Raw genomic sequence first — 26,666 nt, 5'->3', positions numbered from 1 at the left:
GCAATCGGAGAAATAGATGACCATAAATCGCGTTGCTTGGCTTCCCGCTTCGTGACGACGACACGAGGTGGGGGGTGCTATCCGAATTAGCCGAATTTCATTCTATGTCTAAGTTTTAGTTATATTGATCATATATCGTCATGCATTAAGTTATGTGGGAAGCCTATGAGTTCTTGGTAAATTTATGCTTAGAGTGAGGGATGATGACCATGTTGCATGATACTTGTAGGTGCATTATTTGCATGATGTTGAGATAGATGTATATATGTGTATGCATGAGATGCTAGAGGACATATGCATGTTGACATATTGTGAGAATATGTTAGATTCATGTGAACCAGATATGTGGACTTATAGTACTTGGACATATGTATGTGGACATATTCTGAGAATATGCTAGATATGTGCATGAGATGTTAGAGGGCATGTGTATGTGGACATATTATGATAATTGGAAATTATTGCATATGTAGCATATTCTCACTTATGAGAATTGTGAACTTATGGCATTATGAGAACTAGTGAAGCATCCCGCGCTTCGCAGCGGGTAGATATCACAAAATAATAAAATTTTATATTTCAATATAAAATTGTAATATTTATTATAATATAAATTTAATATTTTCAGACAAATAATAAATAGAAATAAAATTAAATATGTGAAAAAATATAATCATATTTGGTTGGACGTAAAACCGAACAAAATAATTATTTTTAGAAAAAATATTTAAATTGAAATTAAAATTTTGAAGTGTTACATAATTGTCAAATAGAAAAATAATCGAACAAAAAAAAATAGTTCCCAAATAAAAAATTCTCGAATCATAAAATTTTTAGAGTAAAAATTTTATTTTTTTTAGGATGAAATAGCTCTCAAATACTTTATTGAAAAAATTGAGAAAAAAGGTAAAAATATTATTATTATTATTATTTCACATTAAAGTATAATGCATTTCTAACTTCAGAAACTGTAAGTCAACTTCAAAGTGGATCTGTTGTGCTAAGAGTGCGTTATGAACCGTGGCCGCCTGCCTGCTTTGGTTGGTGGGGGCAGCACCTCCGTTGTGGGTAAACGGGAAATCCGACTCTATGAACCCGAGGAAAAGCTGCACAGCTTCCGTAGGGGTGTTAAGACCGGAGCTAAGCTGATAATATATTTTACACTTAATATATTATTATGACTAAAATTAGAATTAGAAATATTTGTTTACTCTACTCTTCTCTTTCTTCAAAGGAGGAGGATAATTAATAAGAAGAGATTGAGCCTAATTAATCTTGAACTCAAACGCCGCGCATGTTCGCCGCTGACGCCACCCCCAAAGTAAAGATCCTTTTTTAACATTGGAATCACAATTGGGAAAAAAAAGAAAAAGAAAACAAAAAATCAACCAAACAACACACTTTAGCAGAGTTATTCAATAAAAATATTTAATCTCATAAAACATAAAATAACAAATATTTAAAGAAGGGAAAGAAAGAAAAAGAAAAAGAAAACAAAAAATCAACCAAACAACACACTTTAGAAGAGTTATTCAATAAAAATATTTAATCTCATAAAACATAATATAACAAATACTACTTCATCATCAGTGCCAAAAATTAAATGCAAGTCCAAAGGATTAGCAAGTATTATTTCTTATAAACCTCATCAACACAATAGTTCAGATATTTTTACAGAGCTTCAGAACAAAAGTAACCTAAATCTAACAAATATTTTACCTTTTGTTCCCCTAAATGGAGCTCATAGAAGCTAATACAACTAAAGATTCCTTTTTTTACATTGAAATCACAATTGGGGGGAAAAAAAAAAGAAAAATCAACCGAACAATACACTTAAGCAGAGTTATTCAACAAAAATATTTAAAGGGCACTTCACAAATCATCAAAAAATTTTAAAAAAAATTCAAAACCCATGAAAGAGGAGATAAAACACAACAGATCTACAGCATAAAGTTGAGATCTTTAGCTAGCAACATCAAAAAGATCAGATGTAAGGGAAGTGAATTCTCGAAACTCGAGGATTAGACTTCGTCAAGAATCGACTGATTGTCGAGCGTGCGAGCTTCGGAGAGTCCGAAGATGGTCATAATGCATAAAGTGCATTGAGGGAATGTCCGCGAGAGTACCAGTGCAAAAGCAGCACTGGAGCAGAAATGCTCTCGGGGACCGGTCCCTGGCAGGGAGGGACCGGTTCCATCGGGCTGGGCTGCGGGGGTCTTTGATGAGACCGGTCCCTGGCAGGCAGGGACCGGTTCCCGAACGTTGGCCCAGCGAGAGAAGCCGAAATTTGGCTAAGTCCCGAAAGTGTTGCTCTCGGGAACCGGTCTCTCGGACAAGGACCGGTCTCCCGGGGACCGGTCTCTCAGGCAAGGACCGGTTCCCGAACGCGAAATGTAATATACCGAAAATTCGGAAAATAAATGTCGAACTTTAGTCAAATTGACCAAAGTGCGAGGATGGTACACTTCGGAAAGTCCGAAGGTATTAAAATGAGTAAAAGTGAGTTATGGGAGGTTTTCGAGAGCTAAAGAATCAAATTCTGCAAAACTGCAGATTTTGAGCTCTCGGGGACCGGTCCCTGGTGGGAGAGACCGGTCCCCGAACGCGTATGATATGAGACAGCCGAAAAATCGGCTAAGTCCTGAGGAGTTAGCTCTCCGGAACCGGTCTCTGTCTGAGAGACCGGTCCCCCGGAGACCGGTCCCACAAGGAGAGACCGGTTGCACTGCGCGCAGTAGCTCTGGCTGCGCTGGGACGACGTTCGGGAACCGGTCCCTGAAGGAGAGACCGGTCCCTGCCTGCGCGATCCGCCCAGTTCGGGCAGTGTATTAAAGTGAAAGTTGAGGGGTTTAGCTGCAATTTTGCAACCCAATAGGCTATGTATTAGGGTAAATGAGAGATTTCTCTCATTTCTACCCTCTCATTCCCTCTCATCCCTCTTTCTCTCTCTAGAAGACAAAGAAGGAGAAGAAGAAGACAAGGAAAGGAGGGAAAAGAAGGAAAAGAAAAAGGAGAAGAAGAAGAGGAAGTGAAGAAAACCTCTCCTCTCCTTCTCTAGCTTGGAAAAGGAGCAAGTTTAAAGGTAAGCCTTGCCCCTTCTCATGCTAAATTCCAAACTAGGGTTTGGATTAACCTAGAAATGGTTTTAAGGGAGTATTTGAAGGGTTTTGAAGCTTTCTTTTGCTTCTTAAGAGATCAAAACCTAGATTTGCTATAGAGGTAAGCTTGGACCACCTCTAATGGTGAAATCTAATCTAGGGTTTTGGAAAGGCTAAAAATGGTTCTAATGGACTAATTAGAGTATAATGAAGCTACTTTTGCTTCTCTTTGAGATCAAACCCTAGGTTTGACATGTGTATTGGAGCTAGGGAACCAAATTGGGGCTTTTGCTCATGAGGGTTTCTAAGTGCAATTGACCCTTTAGAAACCTAATTGGGGGTATTTCCGACGCGTTGGTGCGCTCGGATTAACGTTACGAAAAGCCGATGAAAAGTTATGGGCAAAATGGCCTAAGTTGGCTTCGTTTTGCCGCAGGTAAAGAACGAAGGATCTAAAAATCCCGAGAAAAATCGTCGGAGCACCTAAAGAGACCTACAAGGTGGGTGGTGCTTTTCAAACTCATTGAAATTCTCTCTATGCCTAATGTGTCATTCTTTGAGCATATGTTCTATATATTGTTGCATGCATTTTAGGGTAAAGTAATGATGAAATGTGATGATTGCATGATTGTGAGCACAACTTGCATAATGAGATGGTTGAGAACCTAATAATGTCGAAACCCTAGATGTGTGCATGAGAGAAAATGTGAGTACCCAAAGTGAGCAAAAGAACAGAGTGGCACAATGACATAGATCGAGTGGCATTTGAAAATGTAAAGTAAAGAGACACTAGAGATAGTGTGAGGTAAAGAACCAATGTAATGTAAAGAATGCTGAAAATGATAATGCTTAAAGTTAACGCAATGTGGGAAGTAAAGAACGTGAAAATGCTAGAGGTAGCCAAAAGTAAAGAATGTAAAGAATATAATTGCTAGAGTTAGCAAAAGTAAAGGACAATGTAAAGAATGTGATTGCATGAGTTTGCAACATGAAGTGATATAATGAACACTAGAGCTAGTGTAAAGTCAAGATTGAACTTATAGATCCTTTGAGTTAAGGATATGATCATGCTTGCTATGAGTTCCGTGCTCGAGGGCGGTCGTTCCCCCTCGGGCGATGCGCTCCGGAGTTATGCATCCGGGTTGGAGTAAACCCGTAAGGACGGTCCTAGCTGGTGAGTTCCTGCGATGATGGACTTAATGTGAAGCAAGTTAATGTGGCGAAGCCCCCGGGTTAGCCTTAATGATTAAAGAACAAAGAACAAAGAACAAAGAGCAAAGAATAAAGCACAAAGCACAAAGTAAAGTCAAAGAATTTAAAGAATTTGCATAATCTGCATTTATTTAATGTTGAGCATACTTCTTGCTTATTGTTCAGGCATATTAGCATCATGTTATAGATTGGTTACTATACAGCTTATTCTTTCTATTATGCCTCAGTTAGACCTAGTGGGAAAGTCGGTGATGTTGAGGCCGAACCCACTAGGAACTTTGTTGTAGTTCTCACCCCACTATTTCCACAGAGCCGGGATCGAGCGAGCCGGCGAGCGATCGAGGTAAAGGTATCGCGCCTTAGTCAGAGGCCACCAAAGTTGGGTTCATTTTGTAGTAAAGTACCCTATGTTCATCTTTTGTACATGATGGTTAGTAATGTAAAGAAAAGAATGTAAGGTGTATTTTGAGGTAATTGTAATGTAAGAAAGAAATGATGAAATGATGTAATGAAATGCAAAGAATCCTAAATGTAGGAATTGGATGCAATGTATGTGATCTAAAATGAATCATATTACTTGTGTAGATGTTTAGTTTTCCTTTCTTTCACTAATGGCTATTGCTTACCCTCGTGTAAGCCAGACCCCATCCGCTTCCGGCAAACAAACTTCTGCCCGCACAGATTGTGTATGTTGCTTTTTTTCGACTAGTTGCCATTCTTGTTTGAATTTTGCACAGTGCTGCGATGAGCCATTGGGACGAGATAACAGGGAGATCTCTGTGCCGCTCGGGTCTGTTTGAGCCGTGCTGGGGTGCGGGCCAAATAGGCATCGGTCTCGGGGCGTGACAACGAAATCCCCTCTGCCTGGTTGTGCAGCTTTCGGGGACCGGTCTCCCCGAGCAGGGACCGGTCCCTCACTGCGAAAATGGCCCAGGGAGGGCTGTTTCAGGAAATGAAAAGTTGAGGGGGCTATTTGCAAAGTGGCTTATAAGAGAGGCTAGGAGACCCCTCTCCCTCTAAGTTGGTCTCTTCCTCTCTCACACTCTTTCCCTCTCTCTCTCTAGAAAGGAAAAGAAAGAGAAGGAGAAGAGGAAGAAGGAGAGGAAGGAAAAGAAGGAGAAAGAGAAGGAGAAGACTAAGAAGAAGAAGAAGATCATCTTCTTCTCTCCCTCTTCAAGCTTGGAGCTTGGTATTGAGGTAAACCTCAAACCCTTTAATGGCGGATTTTGGAAGCTAGGGTTTTATAGCTTGGAATTGGTTCAAATGGAACCTATTGAAGCTAGGGAGAAGGTTCGAGCTCGAAATCGAAGCTCGCACCGTGGATTTCTCCAGTATCGAGATCTAGGGCTTCGATTTGGGATTTTGGTAAATCTAGGGTTTTCATCTAATTTGATGGGTCGCAAACCTAATTGCTAGGTCTCTGAACGCGTCGGCGAAGACGGTTCGTCGATCCGTCGAGTAGGTGCGAAGTTATCGCCAAGAAGACCTTCGGAGCTTCGTTCTCGCTTAGAAGGCCAACGAGGCGTCGATAAGTCGGCGAATTGCAGTCAAAGAGTCACGGCATCGCCACAAGGTGGGGGAGTGCCATCCCGAAACAGTCGGGCTACTCTTTATGTCTGAGTATCTATATCGATCATTTACATATTGTGATATAGCATTATAGGGTGTTAAATGTGATTGTGCATACCCTTTCATGCTAGTGATATTTTAGGTTGTGGATACCATGAATGAAAACCTAGTATACATGAGTTGAATACTATGAGATAGTTCGCCCTATATATATGATGAATATGTTTATGTGAATATGAACCTAGCATATTGGAAACTAGTGTATCAAGAACTTGTCAAAGGAACGAGTGGCATCTAGTTAACCTTAAAACATTGAACGAGTGGCATTAAGTAGTGCAAGAGTGGCATGAGAACACTAGTATAGTTGAGATATTATGTTGCTATCACCCCTGGTTGGGCTAGGGTGTTCCCAGTTCATGAGATTGGATCGAGCTCACTTAGCCTGTCTGCACCTGTGGAGATAGCTCCTCGCAGGTAGTGCACTCCGGAGTTTGGCACGCGAGGGGGCCAGTGTAGTGCCCTTGGACCAGTGTAGTGTCCGCAGGCGGTCTCGGGGTGGGTGAATAGCTAGCCACCTCCCCTATGAGACTTCGAGACGTGAGACTGTGAGCGAGCCCTGCGTTCGCCGAGAGATTGGGTAATCAGATGAGTGACATTGTTGTTGAGCATAATTGTATAGCAGCCAGCCTTCTTACTATGAGTTCCATGCATGCATCGCACTGGATTGAGGCATTGATAGATCATAGTTGTTCATTACTGTTACTGCTTTTAGTTATATGTCTCTCTATCTGCATATCTATCTGTGCCTGCTTAAGACCTAGTGGGGAGATCGGCGGAGTCGGCAGCCGAACCCACTGGGAACTATTCGTAGTTCTCACTCCACCATGTTGCAGGTCCGAGTTCGAGCGCCCCCGGGGAGGATCGTGGCAAGGGCGTAGCGCCCTAGCGGTATATGTATATAGCTAGCTTACCTCCTTTTGCATTAGCCCTACCCTGTACTTATGTTTGAGTGTAGATTGATGTATAGGGTAAGGTTTGAGAGGATCGTATGTATTGTACCTACATTTTTGGAAGAATGTAAAGGATAAAATAATTGTATAAGTTTAAATGAGTTAATAGTTAAGTACATCTCTCTTTTTCACTTGTAAGCTTTACACGTGTTGCTTGCTCTTGTTGATATGCACTGTTGTGCTCTCGTAATTGTTATGGTTGATTGATTGTGTATGTATCCAAGTTGTTTCCTGGGAACTTGTTGTACACAATCTAGTAGTTCGAGCCTTGGGCGGACAGAGGAGGTGCTGTCCGTTCGGCGGTCCGTTCGCCTCGCCCGAATCGTGCCAAATAGGTAGCAGACTCGGGGCGGGGCGTGACAGTTGTGGTATCAGAGCGAGTAAGAGCAAGCAAAAGAGAGAGTCTAGGACTGACCTAGGAGACCCTAGGACGGTGAGCCTTAAGGTTATAGGTGCGTGAGTGCGACGTGAACCTATGGTGTGGCGGAAGTTGATCGATTGGGTCGAAGTCTGTGTTGGTGCTCTAGTAGTTGCTAGAGATGGATTGAGTGATACTAGTGTCACGCCCCGAGCCCGCCTCTTTGGTCGGATTCGGGCACGCCAACAGACCGCCGAACGGACAGGGTTTCCCCTGCATGCGGACAGAGTCTCCCCTGTACATTCAAGGCGTCGCAATCAATACAATTACAAGAGGTTCCAAACAGGAACAATTTTCAACAACGATTGCATAAGGAAGGTATCAAACAACATAACACATCCTATATTATTACAATCATTCATCTCATCATTTTACATCGCATTTTTCATTACATTGATTCTCAACTTCCAAATATACAATCGATTTCTAAACATAATATTACAACATCGATTCTTTTCTTTTCTTTTCTTATACCCCTAAGAAGCCGACTTAGGGTGCTGCTATCTGGTCTCTGTGGTAGGGCGCTAACTACGGAGCTACGCCCTTTCCTCGCGCCGCCGCGCCGCTCGCGTGTGAACCTGTACCCCCAAAAACAACAACACGGGGGTGAGACTATTGTCCATAGTCGTCAGTGGGTACAGCCACCCAAGTGAAAAGCTCGACTGATAGGTCCAAGGAGGCACTGCAATCATGTTAGTCCAAAAACATCTACAGATATATATATCATCATATAATTATGCAACTAACAGATAACATGCCTCACGAATATGCAATATGCAAATCATGCAACTCATGAAAGTAGATTATTGATTCTACTCTTTATTCTTAACCATTCTTTACTCTTAGCCAATCTTTATTGTTAATCATTCTTTACATTATTAGCTATTCTTTAGCATGTGCCATTCTCTAACATTAGCCGTTCTTTATTCTCTAGTCTTTACTCTTTATTCTTTATTCTTTATTCTTTACTAAGGGTAGTCACACCTTAGCCATATTAGTCTCATTTGCCATTTTTTCTTATGGTTACATTACCTTAGCCAACTATGCCACTCGACTCGGTCTTGAGTCAATCAACTGCGGATAGTCCGCGCTCTGTCAGGCTCGAGGTGAAGGAACTATCACATGCACCTCAGCCTTAAATCCTCTCGACTGTAGGTCTGCCACGGAGTGAGGAATGCCATCAAACTCCGGACCACAAGTCTCTCGAGCTCTAGCTCATGGCATACGGGGCGAGGAGAACCAACATACCCGTTGAATCACTGTCGGGCGAGGAGAACCAACATACCCACAGTTATGATTCTCATTAGCCATCTCTTTTACCGGGCGAGGAGAACCAACATACCCGTTGAATCACTGTCGGGCGAGGAGAACCAACATACCCACAGTTATGATTCACTTGCGCTCGGTCGCAAGCCTTATCCGCTGCACTAGCAGCCTTCATTCCTAGGGATTCCGGAATCTACATTCACATCTCTAGGGTTGGTCTCACCCTATAGTATCGACCTATCTAGGTCCAAGCCTTTACTCAACCTAAGTTAATACTTTAGGTTCGTTGCTTTCATACTCATAGTCTAGGTTGTTAACACTAGATCCATTATTCTTTTCTACCTAGTTTCACTTAACTCTAGGTTCCTTACCTTTATTTCACAACCTATGTTCTCTAACATTAGGTTTACTGCTTTTCTCGTTAACCTATGTTCATTGACACTAGGTTCACTATCACTCTTGTTCAACCTATGTCCTTGACGCTAGGTTCGTTGTCATTCTTGTTCAACCTATGTTTGTTAACACTAGGTTCAATGCCACTCGATCTATGTGTATATATATATATATATGTCCATATGCACATGTCATATACTTAACATCTTTACATTAGGATCTCCACAACATGCTTATCATACTTTCTCTTTAGCATTCTTATTTCATATCCATATGCATTCTTAGCATTCTCGCACTATGACCATATGCATTGTTGGGTGGCCCACATCATATCCTTTTCATGCATTTATACATTCTATCATTAGCTACCATTACATGCATCAACATGAAACCATCACTCTTAGACATAGAGGCGACCTAGTCGCTTCGGTAAACACAACCCACCTTAAATTGCTCTCCGATTGCTTGTAGTCACTTGCAATCGGCCTCCCGCGGCACCCGTGACCCGGTTTGGCCCGAACTCTTGCGCGACCACCCGAACGGCCACCAATTCGCGATCCGTCTGTTCGGGAGTTTATTCCCCGACATCGCGATGCTCCCGATCCATTTTCATGATTTTTGGAGGCTTATCCCGCGTGCTGCGGCTATCTGTACCAAAACAGATTGTTTCGTCAATAACTTCGCGTACACTCGTCGGATTGTCGAACCAAGCGCACCAACGCGTTCGTTATTCCCCCAATTAGGTTTGTATAGGGTCAATTGAAATCAAAACCCCTCACAAGTAAAAGCCCTCTTTTTGGAGCCCTAGATGCAATTATAGCAAAATACTCCAATTCATCTCATGAATCAAGCATAAACCATCTATTTAGCATGCTAAGATTCCATTAAAATCATCTTTAGAGTATAAGAACTTAACCCTAAAGATCTACCATTAAAGCTCCAAGAAGCTTACCTCAAGAAGCTTGCTCCAAGGTGAAGAAGAAGATGATGGAGGGAAGCTCTCCACTTGCTTCACCTTCTTTTCCTTTTCTTCTTCTTCTTTCTCTTCTTCTTCTTCTCTTCTCCTTTCCTTTCTAGAGAGAGAGAGGGACAGTTTTGGGGGTGAAATGATAAGGGAAAGAGAGAAAGAGAGGTTCTAATCCTCTCTATACACTCAACTCATACACAAAATGCCAACAAGACCCTCAACAATCCTCTTCTTGCTTCAGCCCAAACTGGGCATTTTCAGGGTTCTGAGACCGGTCCTTGCGGTGAGAGACCGGTCCCCGAAAGGCCAGAATTCCAGACTTAGCCAATTTTTCAGCATTTTCAGCCTTTATCCTTTTTCACTCCGTTTTCGCTCGTTTTCGCTCGTTTGACCTCCGTTTCTTTTCAAATCGAACCGAGACTCTCCAAACATGTTTTCAAACATGTTTTCATCATCTTTTCATCCACGCTAATGCCGGATTTAGTCCATGGTCCAACATAGCCTTTCGGGTCCCGTTTTCGCGCCCTATGCGCACCGAAGCACCCGAATGCTTCCGAACTTCGCCGGAATGATTCCAATGGCTTTCTAAGCTAACTTACATCGTAACTTCGTGAATTTAGAAGTTTGGTATATTACAACTGTTCTTGGCTATTTAGGTGGGTTGTGTTGGCGGCCGACAGCGCAATGCCAAGAGTCAGGAGCGGGTGCACTTATGACCTTCCATCGGATTGATGTAGTTGAGTTGTATCGTTTTGTAATTGCGAAGACGTTGTTGGGTTAAGTAATTAACGGATTGTTTGCGTTTCAGGGGCTAATGGCACCGAAGAGACGCTACGTGCGTAGGACGGCTCCGGCACCACCCCCAGGGGTGCCCGAGTCAGCTGTGCCCCCGGCGGCGCCAAAGCCAGCTGGGCCCAGTGAGGTGCGAGAATTGCCGGCACAAGTTGCTGCGTTAGCAGAGCGGTTCGATCGGCTCCAGGAGCTCATGGAGCGTCAAGCGGTGGCTGCGGCAGTTGGCCAAGGCCATGACCCGCCTGCGCCTTCGGTTCGCGCCCCCAATCCGGCCGAGGGTATGGGCGATGCGCCGGTTCCGGTGGCGGCGCAACCCCCACCGGTGGACATTCCTCCTGCGGCGTCTAGATCTCCTACGCCCAAAGCAGCGGCTGAGGAAGCGGAGCGAGAGCGTGGCTACACGGCTCTCACGAGGTTTACGAAATTCCCCCCGCCTACGTTCGACGGGGAAGTGATAGACCCCTGGACGGTGGAGACATGGTTGGCCTCGATGGAGACCCTGTTCGAGGACATCTATACAGAGGAGCGGGACAAGGTTAATTTGGCCGCTCATTGTTTTGATAAGCGGGCCAGGGTGTGGTGGAAGAGAGTGAAGCAGGATCGATCTCCGGATTTTCCCCCGATTAATTAGGAGTTCGGAAGATTGATGTTTGCGGAGTACTTCCCCGACAGCGACAAGAGAAAAATACGGGAAGACTTCAGGAAGCTGAAGCAAGGCAACCGCATGATTCGGGAGTACAAGCGGGAGTTCACACATCTTTTGAACTGCGTCCCGGACGTGGCGACAGCGGAGCAAGACCGAGCAGATTGCTTCGTGAGAGGACTCCGACCCGGAGTGTTTCGGACGGTGCATGCTTCAAGTTCATACTTTTTGTAATATACTGAATCTGGGCCTATTGACAAGTTCAAGGGTTGCAATGGCTATTGGAACTGAGCTACGACGTTTGATAGACCTTAGAAAGGTTTTGACACGTTACTGAAGTAAGAAAGTAACTGGAATTGGAAAATTGCATCGTAAATGCCTTATCAATTGCAATGCTTCGAAATTGGTTAATTGCGAAGTTCGAATGCGGGAAATGGTAAGTGGAACTACCCTACATCTTCTAAAGGGCTTAGACAAGTTTTTGGACAAGTTAGAGAGTGATTGAAGGGTTAAAAGTAAGAAAGTGCATTGAATGGACGAAATCAGCATTTTTCTGCTTGCTGTACCGGTACAGCCATCACCTTGTACCGGTACAGACTGGCAGAAACGTGGCAGCAAGGGTCTTTTGGTCATTTCACATCTTGATCCCTATCTACTTGACCCAGCACGACTCCAGGAGCTCTGTGGAGGTTGCTAGAGATCAGAGGAGTGTTCTTCCATCTTCTTTTCTCTCTCTCTCTAGGGTTTTTCTCTCTCTACGTCGAAATCGCCGATTTCGCTCGTTTTCGTCGCCGCGCTTGTTCTTCGCTGTTTACGAGCGTCGCAGAGCTTACGTGGACGTGCGGGAGTGTGTTTTGGAAGGCTTTTCGCAGCTCTGGACCAGCAGTTCACTGGTTGGAAGCTTGAGAAGGTAAACGACTCGATTTTTCCGTTATCGGCGTTCTATTCGTCGATTTGATTATTGATTTTGAGTTTTGCTTCCAACTGACTTAAACTGAGAATTCAGCTATTAAATATGAGTTAATTAGCTGTGAATGAACCTCCTTAGACCTGGGATAAGCTACTTTAAAGCTTATTAGAGATGTTCCGCTATTTATGAAGTTATTTCGGACTATACGCGGATTAATCGAGCGAATTGATGCAGTTTGAGCTTTTCTCTTCCCAGCAGGTTTGCGAATCACATTAAGCTCTTCTGGTGACCTGGGAGGCTAGTTTAGAAGGTGTTCTACCCTGAGGTAAGCAAGAATTTCAGTTAGAGGGCTGAAATTGCAGGAATTCGACTATTATAGCTTATAAGCGACTATATTGACGTCGTTTCGGTATTGTTCGCAGCGAGAGGGTATTTGACTCTTGGACTGTCTTCGACTGGCATTGGAGGGCCTTTTGGAAACTTAATTTGAGGTATTAACTGAACCCAAAATAGGGATTCAAGTTATTACTTTGTACTAAGTGCAAATTGTACCGAAATTGGACATTTCGGCCGTAGTTTTGATGCGCTTTTCGTGTTTCGTTTTCAGCAGCGTCGAGGCTCCGTTGAGCAGGGTTCGGGACTCCTTTTGGCTGGATTGAGCTTGGTGATAGGTGGGTCGGACCTTCCCGAAATGGGTGAATTCCCTCTATGTCTCCTTTGACATCTGAGTTGAAGTTATTCATATTCATGTGAATATATGTATAGTTTAAGGCATTGAGACATGCACTGATATGTAGATCATATCAGAAGCGATAGTATCTTTAAATGGTAATGAAAGATTCATGACTTGTCCATTCTACATGGTTACCTGTTAAGTACTATGGATTCATGATACTAGTAGCTTGCAGATGCAATTTTAGCTTGATATTACCCAAGAGGATATAATGTAAGTTCGTGAATGGACTAATTAGTTCTGTTGAACAACAAAGAGATTAATGTATTTAGGATTGAGTTATGCAATGTTATATAGCAAGTAAAATTGCTATATTCTGAAAGATCAGGTAAAGGCCTTTGTTTGGCATATGCATTTCTAATTGTAGAATGAATGGCATAGAGATCATGTGAAGAGTGTTTTATCGCTTGTTTTACTTGCTTGCATTACCTTGTTAGTTTCTATTTTCACATGATAGACTTGTATTATGGTATATGTTCTAGTAAGTAACTAGACTTTCATATGATGGCATAACTTGAATGATTATTCAACTGAATATAATCTAGTAAATAACTAGATTTGGATATGATAACGTACTTGTATAGTCAAGTAGAGATTTATATTGGACTACAGGATATGTGCCATGGGTCTATGAATAGAACCTTAGTGAACCACTTTCCTTATGTGTAAGGAGTAGTGAGAGATTGTGAGTGACTGACCAGGTATAGCCTGATAGAATCACTAGTGTGATGTAAAGCTTTAACTTGTCAAGTTATATTAACGACTGGTAGAATCTTATCAACAAGTTGTTGATAGTGACTTATGATTGGGTACTACAGTGCCGACCTTGGGTCGAGTTGAGATTCCATGTCAGAGACATGATGCTGTTGAGATATTTGTACCTTGGATTATGGCTAGCATGCCATTATGCTCTTTCGTACATGCTTGCGGGGGTCGCGCCCCCCAAGCCCCGCGTTCCGGAGTGGCTTGAGTTGAGATTCCATGTGAGGGACATGATGTTGTTGTGAGACTGGTACTGTGGACTACGGCTTACATGCCATTGTGCGCGTTTGCACACGCTTGCGGGGTCGCTCCCCCCCAAGCCAGCACTCCCGAACAGCTTAGCGACAGATGCTCGCAAATGTACGAAGTGAGCGCCGAAATGGAATGCCGTGGGGGAGGCTCATCCCTAGAGTGGGGATGTTGTCTACCACGGGGCCATTAGGCACGGCGCGGCTTGAACTTACCTTGTGTAAGTCCGTTGGAAATTGGATTATGTCAAGTACTTTGACCTTAGCTGGACAGAGTAGTAAAGTTACTATATGTCTTGGGTTAAGTGAACTTATTGATGAACATACTAGAAAGTTGACATCTAAAGTGAGCTTAGTGATGAACAATCTAGAAGTTGACATCATGATTGGTTAGTAACATAATGAATGACATTATGTCTTTTTCTTGCTATGGAACAAGGTAATTACATGATATCATCTGTAATTTCAGTAAAGTGAATTATCTTGCATACATTCTGATATATGTTTGGTTAAATTGTCAAGTAATATAATTGATGGAATCCATCATGATAACTGATACCTGCAATCTATTGTTATTTATTTATGGTTGAGCAAATAGCATGAGTAGTTTACTTTCATATCTGTTGCATATAATTGCTTATTGTATTATCTGCATTTACTCGCTTATTCGCTGCTATCTACTCATGCCACAGTTGACCTAGTGGTGTACTTCGCCACTCTCGGCGGCTTACCCACTGGGAACTATTGTTTAATAGTTCTCACGCCCTCTTTGTTGTTGTTTTTACAGAGCCTTCCACCCCGGGAAAGGCTAGGGTTCTTGGCGAGGGGTCTGCGGCTAGCTAGAGCCTTTTGGACGTGTACTAGACGACCTCCACCAGTTTATGTAGTTTAGTACAGAGATGTATATTAAGTTCTTGTAAATTGTACTTTATTCTTATTTTCTGTTTTAAGGTTTGGATTGTATAAGTTTAAGCTTAAAAGTCTTGCTCTGATTACCTAGTTAGAATCATATGCTTTTACTATATGGTTTGTAGACGCCTTGTGTATACTTGAGTTGTAGTGTATACGGCGGGTCTGTGCACGCGACCGGATATGCTTCCGCTGGTACCCGGGCGTGACAGATTATAGTGGTATCAGAGCCTAGGGTTGAGTCTTAGTGGACCTAGTAAACCTTAGGCCAGTTGGATGATCAGGATTAGGAACGTGAGGGACGGGGTTTTTTGCGACTATGTTGAGCGAAAGTATTATGATTGGGTTATACTTATAACTCCAAAATTGTTGGAGTTCGATTGAAATGAATAACCTCTATGTTCTTCCAAAATCACGTTGGCGGCCGACAACGTGATATTGGGGAATAGTGGGCGGTCATTTCATTACTTTCGCATGATTGGGATTTTACAATTTTGAGTGGGGCTACGATAGCATGGGTTGTTTTAACCTGTGCCTATTTTGTTTATTGCAGCTTGCAATATCGAAGATGCACCCTACGGCGACTGAGACATCCGACCCCGAAAGACGTGCTCCTTCTGAATTTAGCGAGATTCGGGAATTAAAAGAGCAGCTGGCTACTCTAGTTGGAGTGGTGGAGCGACAAGCGAATGTGACGCTACTTCAAGCCGAGGCTTTGCGCCGACAGGATGAAGGAATCAGACGGTTGGAGACCCTCTTGATTCAACAGACGGCTGATCTCAAGAAATGCCACGAGGTTTCGGATCGTACTTTGACCGTAAGAAAAGGTGTGGAATACACTGAAAGAGCCAAAGAGGCTACCAAGGGCGATCAATTACATGTCGGGGAATCATCAAGGAAACTAAAGAAGAATCAACCTTGGAAACGTGGTTCTTTTTCTAAGCGAAGAAGATCGAGTGGTCGATCACCACGGCCATGTGTAATTTGTGGAGGTCTGCATGTTCCCCCAAAGTGTCCTCAGCGGAAAGGAAAATGTTTTGTATGTGGTCAGGAGGGCCATTTTCGCTCTGAGTGCCCAAGAAATAACATGTTGACTAAGGTATCTGCACCGACTTTGTTGCAAAGAGTACCCAGTGGAGGTACGCCGACGGAATCTTAGAGTCAGATACGACGACAGGGATAACTACTGCAGGTAGTACTTTATGCAATGTTCCTATGATTCGATATGATCATAATGATTGCTTTAGTTGCAACTATGATCGGCTGTTGGCCGAGTCGATTAGCATCAATTCCCTCCTTAATGCATGTAGGATTAATTGAACAGAATGGTTTGGATTGAAATTTAGTTGGGAGATACTTTATACCATGGTTCGTGCGAACTAAATTGATTCGCCTTGGAATTTTGAACATCATGCAATGCATCTTAAAGGGTTTAGCCTCGCTGATTGCGAGAATGGTCATTTTACCTAAATTAGGTAATTATAGAAAGGTTGGAGCCTAATTGGCTGATACTGTTAAATTGTAAGAACCCTCAAAGTGAAAGGTAGTTCTTGAGTAGTGGTTGTGCTATTCCTAAACAAGTCACAAATGGTGAACTTGATGAATAGAGAATGTTTTATGCTTAGGGCTTCATTTTGGTGAAGTAATTTCATTTGTGGTGAGATTAGATGAGCTATTCGACTATGTGTCGAATATCGTGATTTCAATTAGAAACATAATTAGTGGTTGGATTAAGTCAAGATCTGATGATCTTTTGATCAGCCTTTAGTATTGGATGCATGCTATAGATTGAGTAGCAATCTGAGGAAGCTGCAGTCTTCTATGATAGAAAAAGGTTATGAAGGATTTATCCAGTTGTTTGTTTGGTGAATCCTGCAAGGCAGATAATGATTGATCAGGAAGATGAATTAAAAGGATTGAGATGAGACTCTCCTAATGGCACTATGCATCTTGGAATATTGAGGAAGAAATTACCCAGCTACTTGTTTCCTTCTCGTATGATTTGAATATTGGAACTAAGCTTCATAATGGTCATATCAGGGTAAACCCAGTGTAATGGGAAGCAAATGATGATGCTCTAATTGTGGGCTAACGAAAGGCTTTGTTCAGATTTCTTCCCTGCTTATGGAAAAGTATGTAGTGTAACAGCAATAGAGAACTTATGGGTGAAGTACAAATTAATTCCCCTCTATTGCCTAAATTGGATTTGGGACAATGAATACTTTGAGCCTCACATTCTCAGAACAGTATCAAGAAGTCTAAACTGATCTACTTACAGGATCAAATAGTGATGCCACAAGTGATTTTGGCAGAAGTAAAGCTCTAACTTGAGCTTGCTTAGGATTGAGTGGAAATCGAATTTGGATATGTGAGGAAAATTTCTCAATAATGAAATGGTCATGATTTACTTTATGATTGGTGTAAAGAAAATAGTAAAGCTGTAGAGACAACATAAATGGAATTTGTCTGAGAATATGCGTGAACATGGAGCAACATCCATTAATATGACTTTGTCGCCTAGTGGCAGAATGAATATGATGTTAAGGTATTGGAATATAATGCTGAATAGTGAATTAGGAATTCACCTTTAATGGATTGATGGATAATCAATTTCAGTTGCTATTGAAAGGGGACTACCAGGAATAACTAGTTCGTTATCAAGCTAGTTATAATTGAGGAATATAGTAACTACAAGATGTATGAGAAAGTTATGACTGCTGGATAATGCAAAGTAATCATTGGTATTTGATCACCTTGTAAAACACAAGTTGTATATCAGAGGTAACCTAGGAAGCCTATTAAGGAATGATTACGCTCTAATTATATAATCAAGATGAGACAAGTTGGGCTTCAGCCTCAACCTATTTGAGAAAATAGGAAATGAATTCCTCTTGGAATAGAATTGCGCTGGGAGTGCAATCTTTTAAAGAGTTTTGACTTTTGAGAATCAGTGGATGATTGAGAATTCCACTGCTAATATATGATAATTCTTTGGAACTCAGGATAGGTACCAAATGTAACTACTAAGCACTATTGAACAAAGGGTACCCTTGGAATTCTTCTTATCGAATGAATGATTATACCCCTGCAGATGAGCATGATGAGAAGGGTGGAGTTTACCCTCGAATTATTGAAAACGTTGAAATAGAATTTCATCCATTAAAAATCATGGATTCTATGGATGAAAGAAGAGCTTTTATGGCGAGACAGTGATATGAACTCATGAACAACGATGGAATGACTTTTCCATCCTTTTTAGATGATTTCGAATGAAGATTCAGTTCTAGTTTCGCGGACGAAACTTTTATTTAGGAGGGGTGAATGTAATATACTGAATCTGGGCCTATTGACAAGTTCAAGGGTTGCAATGGCTATTGGAACTGAGCTACGACATTTGATAGACCTTAGAAAGGTTTTGACACGTTACTGAAGTAAGAAAGTAACTGGAATTGGAAAATTGCATCGTAAATGCCTTATCAATTGCAATGCTTCGAAATTGGTTAATCGCGAAGTTCGAATGCGGGAAATGGTAAGTGGAACTACCCTACATCTTCTAAAGGGCTTAGACAAGTTTTTGGACAAGTTAGAGAGTGATTGAAGGGTTAAAAGTAAGAAAGTGCATTGAATGGACGAAATCAGCATTTTTCTGCTTGCTGTACCGGTACAGCCATCACCTTGTACCGGTACAGACTGGCAGAAACGTGGCAGCAAGGGTCTTTTGGTCATTTCACATCTTGATCCCTATCTACTTGACCCAGCACGACTCCAGGAGCTCTGTGGAGGTTGCTAGAGATCAGAGGAGTGTTCTTCCATCTTCTTTTCTCTCTCTCTCTAGGGTTTTTCTCTCTCTACGTCGAAATCGCCGATTTCGCTCGTTTTCGTCGCCGCGCTTGTTCTTCACTGTTTACGAGCGTCGCAGAGCTTACGTGGACGTGCGGGAGTGTGTTTTGGAAGGCTTTTCACAGCTCTGGACCAGCAGTTCACTGGTTGGAAGCTTGAGAAGGTAAACGACTCGATTTTTCCGTTATCGGCGTTCTATTCGTCGATTTGATTATTGATTTTGAGTTTTGCTTCCAACTGACTTAAACTGAGAATTCATCTATTAAATATGAGTTAATTAGCTGTGAATGAACCTCCTTATACCTGGGATAAGCTACTTTAAAGCTTATTAGAGATGTTCCGCTATTTATGAAGTTATTTCGGACTATACGCGGATTAATCGAGCGAATTGATGCAGTTTGAGCTTTTCTCTTCCCAGCAGGTTTGCGAATCACATTAAGCTCTTCTGGTGACCTGGGAGGCTAGTTTAGAAGGTGTTCTACCCTGAGGTAAGCAAGAATTTCAGTTAGAGGGCTGAAATTGCAGGAATTCGACTATTATAGCTTATAAGCGACTATATTGACGTCGTTTCGGTATTGTTCGCAGCGAGAGGGTGTCACGCCCCCGCCCCGAGGCCGCTACCGATTTGGCACGGTTCGGGCGCGGCGAACGGACGCCGAACGGACAGCACCTCCCCTGTCCGCCCAAGGCTAAACAACGAGATCATGTACAACAAGTCCCCAGGAAATCAACTTGAATACATACATGATCATGCAACAACAGCGAGAGCACAAACAGTGCTGAACAATACAAGAGCAAGCGTCACAAGTAGAAGACATACAAGTGAAACAAAAGAGAGATACTTAACTATTCTATTACAACCATTCAGCTCGATACATTTAATTACAACTTGCATTCTTTTCCCAAACTATGAATATAAGCTTACATTCTTCAAAAGATAAACATTAGTTTACATTTATCTCAAAATACCTCACATCCTATACATCATCTACTCTCAATACATGTATAGGGTAACTCTAATGCAAAATAGGAAAGTAAACTATCAACTAGCACTAGGGCGCTAAGCCCATAACGCAATCCTCTGCCGATCCGCTCTCGTGTGTACCTGTACCCCAAAACCACACGGGGTGAGAACTATATAAATATAGTTCCCAGTGGGTTCGGCCGCCGACTCCGCCGATCTTCCCACTAGGTCCAAGCTGGCACAGATAGATAGATAGAAAGATATATGGAAATACTACTACTATATCTATTATGCCATCAAATGCAAAGTATGCATGGAACATCATCTAGCAACAATCTACTATCATGCTAATATGCCTCAACAGTGAAATAAATACAACAACAACATAGTTATGCAATGCACTATGTCTAATCAAGGTATGAATGCAATACTCTTATGCTATTCATGTTATTACCCAATCCGCTAGGCTAACTTGCCTAAGATCTCAAATCTAGTAGGTGAAGAGCTAACTCACTCTTGTCTCACTCGACTCATATCTCAAGGGTCTGACCCAATCTCGTGAGTCCCTAGGCAAAGAGCTACCCCGCCCCTCGCCCGACTCACATCTCAAGGTCCTAGGCAAAGGCTACCCCGCACTTTGCCCGACTCACATCTCGACCTACTAGGTACAGGGCTACTCCACTCAAATCTCATAGGTGAACAACAACAACAACTATGGAAGCAAGCTATCATGAACAACAATAATGAGTATGACTCAATAGGTACTCAAATCTCATAGGTGAAGGAATAGTATATCATGAAGGCATGAGCAATAAGTAAGCTACTATGAACACTAGTAAGCTACTATGAACAACAACAACAACTATGGAAGCAAGCTATCATGAACAACAATAATGAGTATGACTCAATAGGTAACCAAATCTCGTGGTGAACACAAGGTTCACAAGCAAGGCTCACATATCAATCTCCTAGGGATGCCTAGCTGGTCGATCCCCGAGTACGCCTGCGGATAACAAGCGGCTATCCGAGCAGCAAGCAGGGCTGCCTCTCTAGTGACCAAACTCCGGAGCGCACAACCTGGGGGGAGCGACCCCACCAAGCGCAGACAGGCAATGTGAGCGTGATCATCTCACGAGCAACAGCAACCTACCCTCTAAGGGTAATCTCATCATGGAATCAAGGTGTTCTTGTACCCAATCTCATAGTGTTTCAACTACACTAAGGTTCTCATGTCAAGGTTATCAACAATCATATGCCACTCATCATAGTTTTCTAAACTAGATGCCACTCGTCATTTAGACTCATTTCAACACTAGTTACATCATACTAGTTCTTTAGCAACATAAGCATTAATCATCTCACATATAGGGTCTAGGTTCTCATGCATACTAGTTCATGGATCAATCATCAAGATGTATAGCTACTAGCATGCAAATACAAGCAATAACCATAATCATCTAGCACCTATATGCAATAAATACAATATGCAACTTGATCGATTAATGTACTCAACTAAGTTTAACCCTACATTAATCATGCCCTTATAGGGTTTCACCACATTAAGTCCCAATCTCATGCATACTAGGTACAAGTATTAATCAAGTAACACTACACTCTCACTAGCATGCCATGACATGTAACAATTGCCAACTAGTACCCTATAATGCAATATCCCAATATGCAACTTGATCAACGTTACTAGAAGTTTCTAGTGCAACAACCAATCCATTACTAGCTCAAGTCATATGTGTTTTTAGCACAATGAGTTCAATGCCACTTGTAAACTATGTCTTTAATTACAACAACACTAGGTTCTTCTTTCATTTAGCATCATAGGTTTACCAATGTCATCTCATAATCCTTATGTCCATTACATCATATATTCCATATCATAATACCTATATTGATCATAAACATCATATAAGGATTAGGAATGCATGTATTGTCATCCTATAATGCATAGCAACATACAATATGCTACATGTGAACGGATAAAGCACTAAGACATAGGAAGAAGCCCGATGACTTCGGGATGGCACTCCCCCACCTTTTATCGCGTTCCGATTGCTTGTCGTCACTTGCAATCGGCCTCCCGCGGCGCACGCCGCTCGGCTTGACCCAATCCGCGCGCGACCACCAAACGACCTCCGATCCGAAATCCTGAAAATTAAAGGTCTTCGGTTTCTTGGTACGATGCTTCAAATCCGTTTTCATGAATTTACGATATCGCCTCGGCCCTCCCGGCGGACCCGAAGCCTAAACATCCATTTCTTTAATAACTTTTTAACGGCTCGTCGGATTGCCGAACCGTCTTCGCCAACGCGTTCGTTTACCTAGCAATTTGGTTTACGGAGGGTCAAATGAGATCAAACCCTCATATTTTACAAAACCCCATTTTCTAAGCCTAACATGAATTAATCTCCAAATAATCCAAATTAAATGGAGCAAACATGTTTAGAATGCTCATTAGAGGCTATTAGAACACTTAGAATTAAGGATTAAGCCAAATCCTAAAAGCTTACCTCAATGTGAACGCCGCGACGACCACACACCGCTCCAACGGCCGCACGAAAGCCCGATCCGTCGCTCCCAACGCGTTCGTAAGCATCTTCTCCACCAACCCTCCAATTTTTAGAGAGAGATTTAGAGAGATGAGAGAGATATCTAGAGAGAGGAAGGAGGGTTTCTCTCTCTACTCCATGCGTGCGTGGGTGTGGGCGTGCTCGGGCTGAAGGAGAAAGAAGAAGAAGCATCAGCTTCTTTATAATGCACCCGACACTATTCACTCCCGGGCAGCTTGAAATCTGATAAATTTCGTTGGAGCTCTTCCGGATGTCCGTTTGAGCTCAAATTTGGCAGGCAGGTTCGGTTTCACTTCGTACGTCCAAAGAAATTTTAATATTTCAGTTTCGACCTCGTTTGGTCACTGAAAACTGTACCGAACTGCAATCTTTATTAGATAGCTATCAGATTTTTATTTCTCGCTCTACGGGTGTCAGAAAAATATGAAACCTTAAATCTAGCCTCATAAAAATATTTCTGACATCTCTGCCAATTTTCATAATTTTCTGAGACTGTGCATTTTCTGCTAATTTATCTGTCCCGTTTCTCACAGAAAATTCTAAATCTTCTGTTTTCGCTCCGATTTCAGCACAGGTTATTCAACTTATATTTCACTTCTCTAAATCCAATAAAAATAGTATCTCATACTATTTTTATTTATTTCTATTTTTTTTTATATTTAAATTCGATATATTACATTACACCGCAACCTTACCGGAACCATTCAAATGGCTCTCCAACCAAATGGACACCGTAACCTCATGATTTTAGAAGTCCGGTACCTTACAGAGGGTATTTGACTCTTGGACTGTCTTCGACTGGCATTGGAGGGCCTTTTGGAAACTTAATTTGAGGTATTAACTGAACCCAAAATAGGGATTCAAGTTATTACTTTGTACTAAGTGCAAATTGTACCGAAATTGGACATTTCGGCCGTAGTTTTGATGCGCTTTTCGTGTTTCGTTTTCAGCAGCGTCGAGGCTCCGTTGAGCAGGGTTCGGGACTCCTTTTGGCTGGATTGAGCTTGGTGATAGGTGGGTCGGACCTTCCCGAAATGGGTGAATTCCCTCTATGTCTCCTTTGACATCTGAGTTGAAGTTATTCATATTCATGTGAATATATGTATAGTTTAAGGCATTGAGACATGCACTGATATGTAGATCATATCAGAAGTGATAGTATCTTTAAATGGTAATGAAAGATTCATGACTTGTCCATTCTACATGGTTACCTGTTAAGTACTATGGATTCATGATACTAGTAGCTTGCAGATGCAATTTTAGCTTGATATTACCCAAGAGGATATAATGTAAGTTCGTGAATGGACTAATTAGTTCTGTTGAACAACAAAGAGATTAATGTATTTAGGATTGAGTTATGCAATGTTATATAGCAAGTAAAATTGCTATATTCTGAAAGATCAGGTAAAGGCCTTTGTTTGGCATATGCATTTCTAATTGTAGAATGAATGGCATAGAGATCATGTGAAGAGTGTTTTATCGCTTGTTTTACTTGCTTGCATTACCTTGTTAGTTTCTATTTTCACATGATAGACTTGTATTATGGTATATGTTCTAGTAAGTAACTAGACTTTCATATGATGGCATAACTTGAATGATTATTCAACTGAATATAATCTAGTAAATAACTAGATTTGGATATGATAACGTACTTGTATAGTCAAGTAGAGATTTATATTGGACTACAGGATATGTGCCATGGGTCTATGAATAGAACCTTAGTGAACCACTTTCCTTATGTGTAAGGAGTAGTGAGAGATTGTGAGTGACTGACCAGGTATAGCCTGATAGAATCACTAGTGTGATGTAAAGCTTTAACTTGTCAAGTTATATTAACGACTGGTAGAATCTTATCAACAAGTTGTTGATAGTGACTTATGATTGGGTACTACAGTGCCAACCTTGGGTCGAGTTGAGATTCCATGTCAGAGACATGATGCTGTTGAGATATTTGTACCTTGGATTATGGCTAGCATGCCATTATGCTCTTTCGTACATGCTTGCGGGGGTCGCGCCCCCCAAGCCCCGCGTTCCGGAATGGCTTGAGTTGAGATTCCATATCAGGGACATGATGTTGTTGTGAGACTGGTACTGTGGACTACGGCTTACATGCCATTGTGCGCGTTTGCACACGCTTGCGGGGTCGCTCCCCCCCAAGCCAGCACTCCCGAACAGCTTAGCGACAGATGCTCGCAAATGTACGAAGTGAGTGCCGAAATGGAATGCCGTGGGGGAGGCTCATCCCTAGAGTGGGGATGTTGTCTACCACGGGGCCATTAGGCACGGCGCGGCTTGAACTTACCTTGTGTAAGTCCGTTGGAAATTGGATTATGTCAAGTACTTTGACCTTAGCTGGACAGAGTAGTAAAGTTACTATATGTCTTGGGTTAAGTGAACTTATTGATGAACATACTAGAAAGTTGACATCTAAAGTGAGCTTAGTGATGAACAATCTAGAAGTTGACATCATGATTGGTTAGTAACATAATGAATGACATTATGTCTTTTTCTTGCTATGGAACAAGGTAATTACATGATATCATCTGTAATTTCAGTAAAGTGAATTATCTTGCATACATTCTGATATATGTTTGGTTAAATTGTCAAGTAATATAATTGATGGAATCTATCATGATAACTGATACCTGCAATCTATTGTTATTTATTTATGGTTGAGCAAATAGCATGAGTAGTTTACTTTCATATCTGTTGCATATAATTGCTTATTGTATTATCTGCATTTACTCGCTTATTCGCTGCTATCTACTCATGCCACAGTTGACCTAGTGGTGTACTTCGCCACTCTCGGCGGCTTACCCACTGGGGAACTATTGTTTAATAGTTCTCACGCCCTCTTTGTTGTTGTTTTTACAGAGCCTTCCACCCCGGGAAAGGCTAGGGTTCTTGGCGAGGGGTCTGCGGCTAGCTAGAGCCTTTTGGACGTGTACTAGACGACCTCCACCAGTTTATGTAGTTTAGTACAGAGATGTATATTAAGTTCTTGTAAATTGTACTTTATTCTTATTTCCTGTTTTAAGGTTTGGATTGTATAAGTTTAAGCTTAAAAGTCTTGCTCTGATTACCTAGTTAGAATCATATGCTTTTACTATATGGTTTGTAGACGCCTTGTGTATACTTGAGTTGTAGTGTACACGGCGGGTCTGTGCACGCGACCGGATATGCTTCCGCTGGTACCCGGGCGTGACACTTTTGCGGAGGCTTTGGACCGTGCCTTGTGGGTTGAGCACGGGAACGCCTGCGAGCGTGAGGACTCGTGAGGCGTTCGAGAAGGATAAAGGGACGAAGCGACCGGGCGGTGGTTCGGGTGGACAATCGAGTTCTAGAAGGCCCCCGAAGTATCCACAATTGCAACCCAAGGGCCGTGGAGCACAGCGGTGTATCTTTTGCGGCGGTGACCACCGACCTGGTGTGTGTGAGCAGCGCCGAGGAAAATGCTTTAGGTGCGGGCAAGCAGGGCACCTCATACATGACTGCCCTCAAGGAGGGGCTTTACCTGCTCCATCTGTTGCATCAGCCCCGGCTATTCCGGCTCGTTATGCTATACCACCTGCTGCGGCGCCGGCTGGACGTGTGGCGGCACCACGTCAACCTGAGCCTGCACGATCGGCTCCGAGCGGAAGGATGTATGCCGCTCAAGTGCAAGAAGAGGAGCCCGCTGAAGCCGAGGAGCGCAACGTAGTGGCAGGTATGGTGTTGGTTAATGGTGTTCGAGGAAGAGCTCTTTTTGATACTGGCGCCTCTCACTCGTTTATTAACCGATCATTTGCACAAGTGCATGATATTGAGATTAGTCTCGGGGAAAGTGTTTGGCGTGTAGAAGGACCCGGACGAGCATTCCTCGTTAGGAAGCGGTGTTTGGCGTGCCCAGTACAAGTAGGTGACTGGATTATGCCGGTCGACCTGTTGGTGCTTAAGAGGTTGAAGGAGTTCGATGTCATTTTGGGCATGGACTGGCTCTCGAAGTATTATGTGTCTATCGACTGCAAGACTAGAGTGATCACCTTCCGGGAGCCAGGACACGAGGAGTTCGTGTATCGAGCTTGCAAGAGTTCGTATTTCGCCGCGACGGTGTCCGCGACAAGAGCGAGGAAGCTAGTTAATAGCGGTTGTACGGCTTACTTGGCAACCGTTATGGAAGTCGACCGAGTGGTGCCGGCTCTGGAGGAATTGGAGGTTGTGCGAGAGTTTCCGGATGTGTTTCCGGCAGAGCTACCGGGGATGCCGCCTGACCGGGAAATTGAGTTCATGATTGACTTGCTTCCCGGGACCGCACCGATATCTAAGGCCCCGTATCGCATGGCGCCGGCTGAGCTAAGGGAGTTGAGGGAT

The 26,666-nt window shown here is 42.6% G+C and overlaps 3 long non-coding RNA genes across 4 annotated transcripts; 2 read left to right on the top strand and 1 right to left on the bottom strand.

Annotated features, from left to right (window-relative positions):
- The first annotated feature begins 12,504 nt into the window (after positions 1-12,504).
- LOC109703766 lies at positions 12,505-15,885 on the top strand. 2 transcript variants are annotated; one of them, XR_002214008.1, is made up of 4 exons: positions 12,505-12,603; positions 12,701-12,769; positions 12,886-12,949; positions 15,484-15,885. It is a non-coding gene; the product is annotated as an uncharacterized LOC109703766 (long non-coding RNA). The 2 variants fall into 2 exon arrangements; XR_002214007.1 differs by lacking the exon at positions 15,484-15,885 and adding an exon at positions 14,809-14,840.
- A 3,787-nt stretch (positions 15,886-19,672) lies between these two features.
- On the bottom strand, positions 19,673-21,841 carry LOC109703765. Its single transcript, XR_002214006.1, has 2 exons — positions 21,782-21,841; positions 19,673-19,875 (listed from the first exon to the last, which is right to left on the bottom strand). It is a non-coding gene; the product is annotated as an uncharacterized LOC109703765 (long non-coding RNA).
- A 1,251-nt stretch (positions 21,842-23,092) lies between these two features.
- On the top strand, positions 23,093-25,222 carry LOC109703763. The gene is made up of 3 exons (XR_002214005.1): positions 23,093-23,150; positions 23,267-23,330; positions 25,191-25,222. It is a non-coding gene; the product is annotated as an uncharacterized LOC109703763 (long non-coding RNA).
- The last annotated feature ends 1,444 nt before the right edge of the window (positions 25,223-26,666 follow it).

This window comes from Ananas comosus, unplaced genomic scaffold, assembly GCF_001540865.1.
Source record: "Ananas comosus cultivar F153 unplaced genomic scaffold, ASM154086v1, whole genome shotgun sequence".
NCBI classification, from domain to species: Eukaryota; Viridiplantae; Streptophyta; class Magnoliopsida; order Poales; family Bromeliaceae; genus Ananas; species Ananas comosus.
Note: the sequence above shows the minus strand (reverse complement) of the source record. Positions and strands in the feature narration are given on the sequence as shown.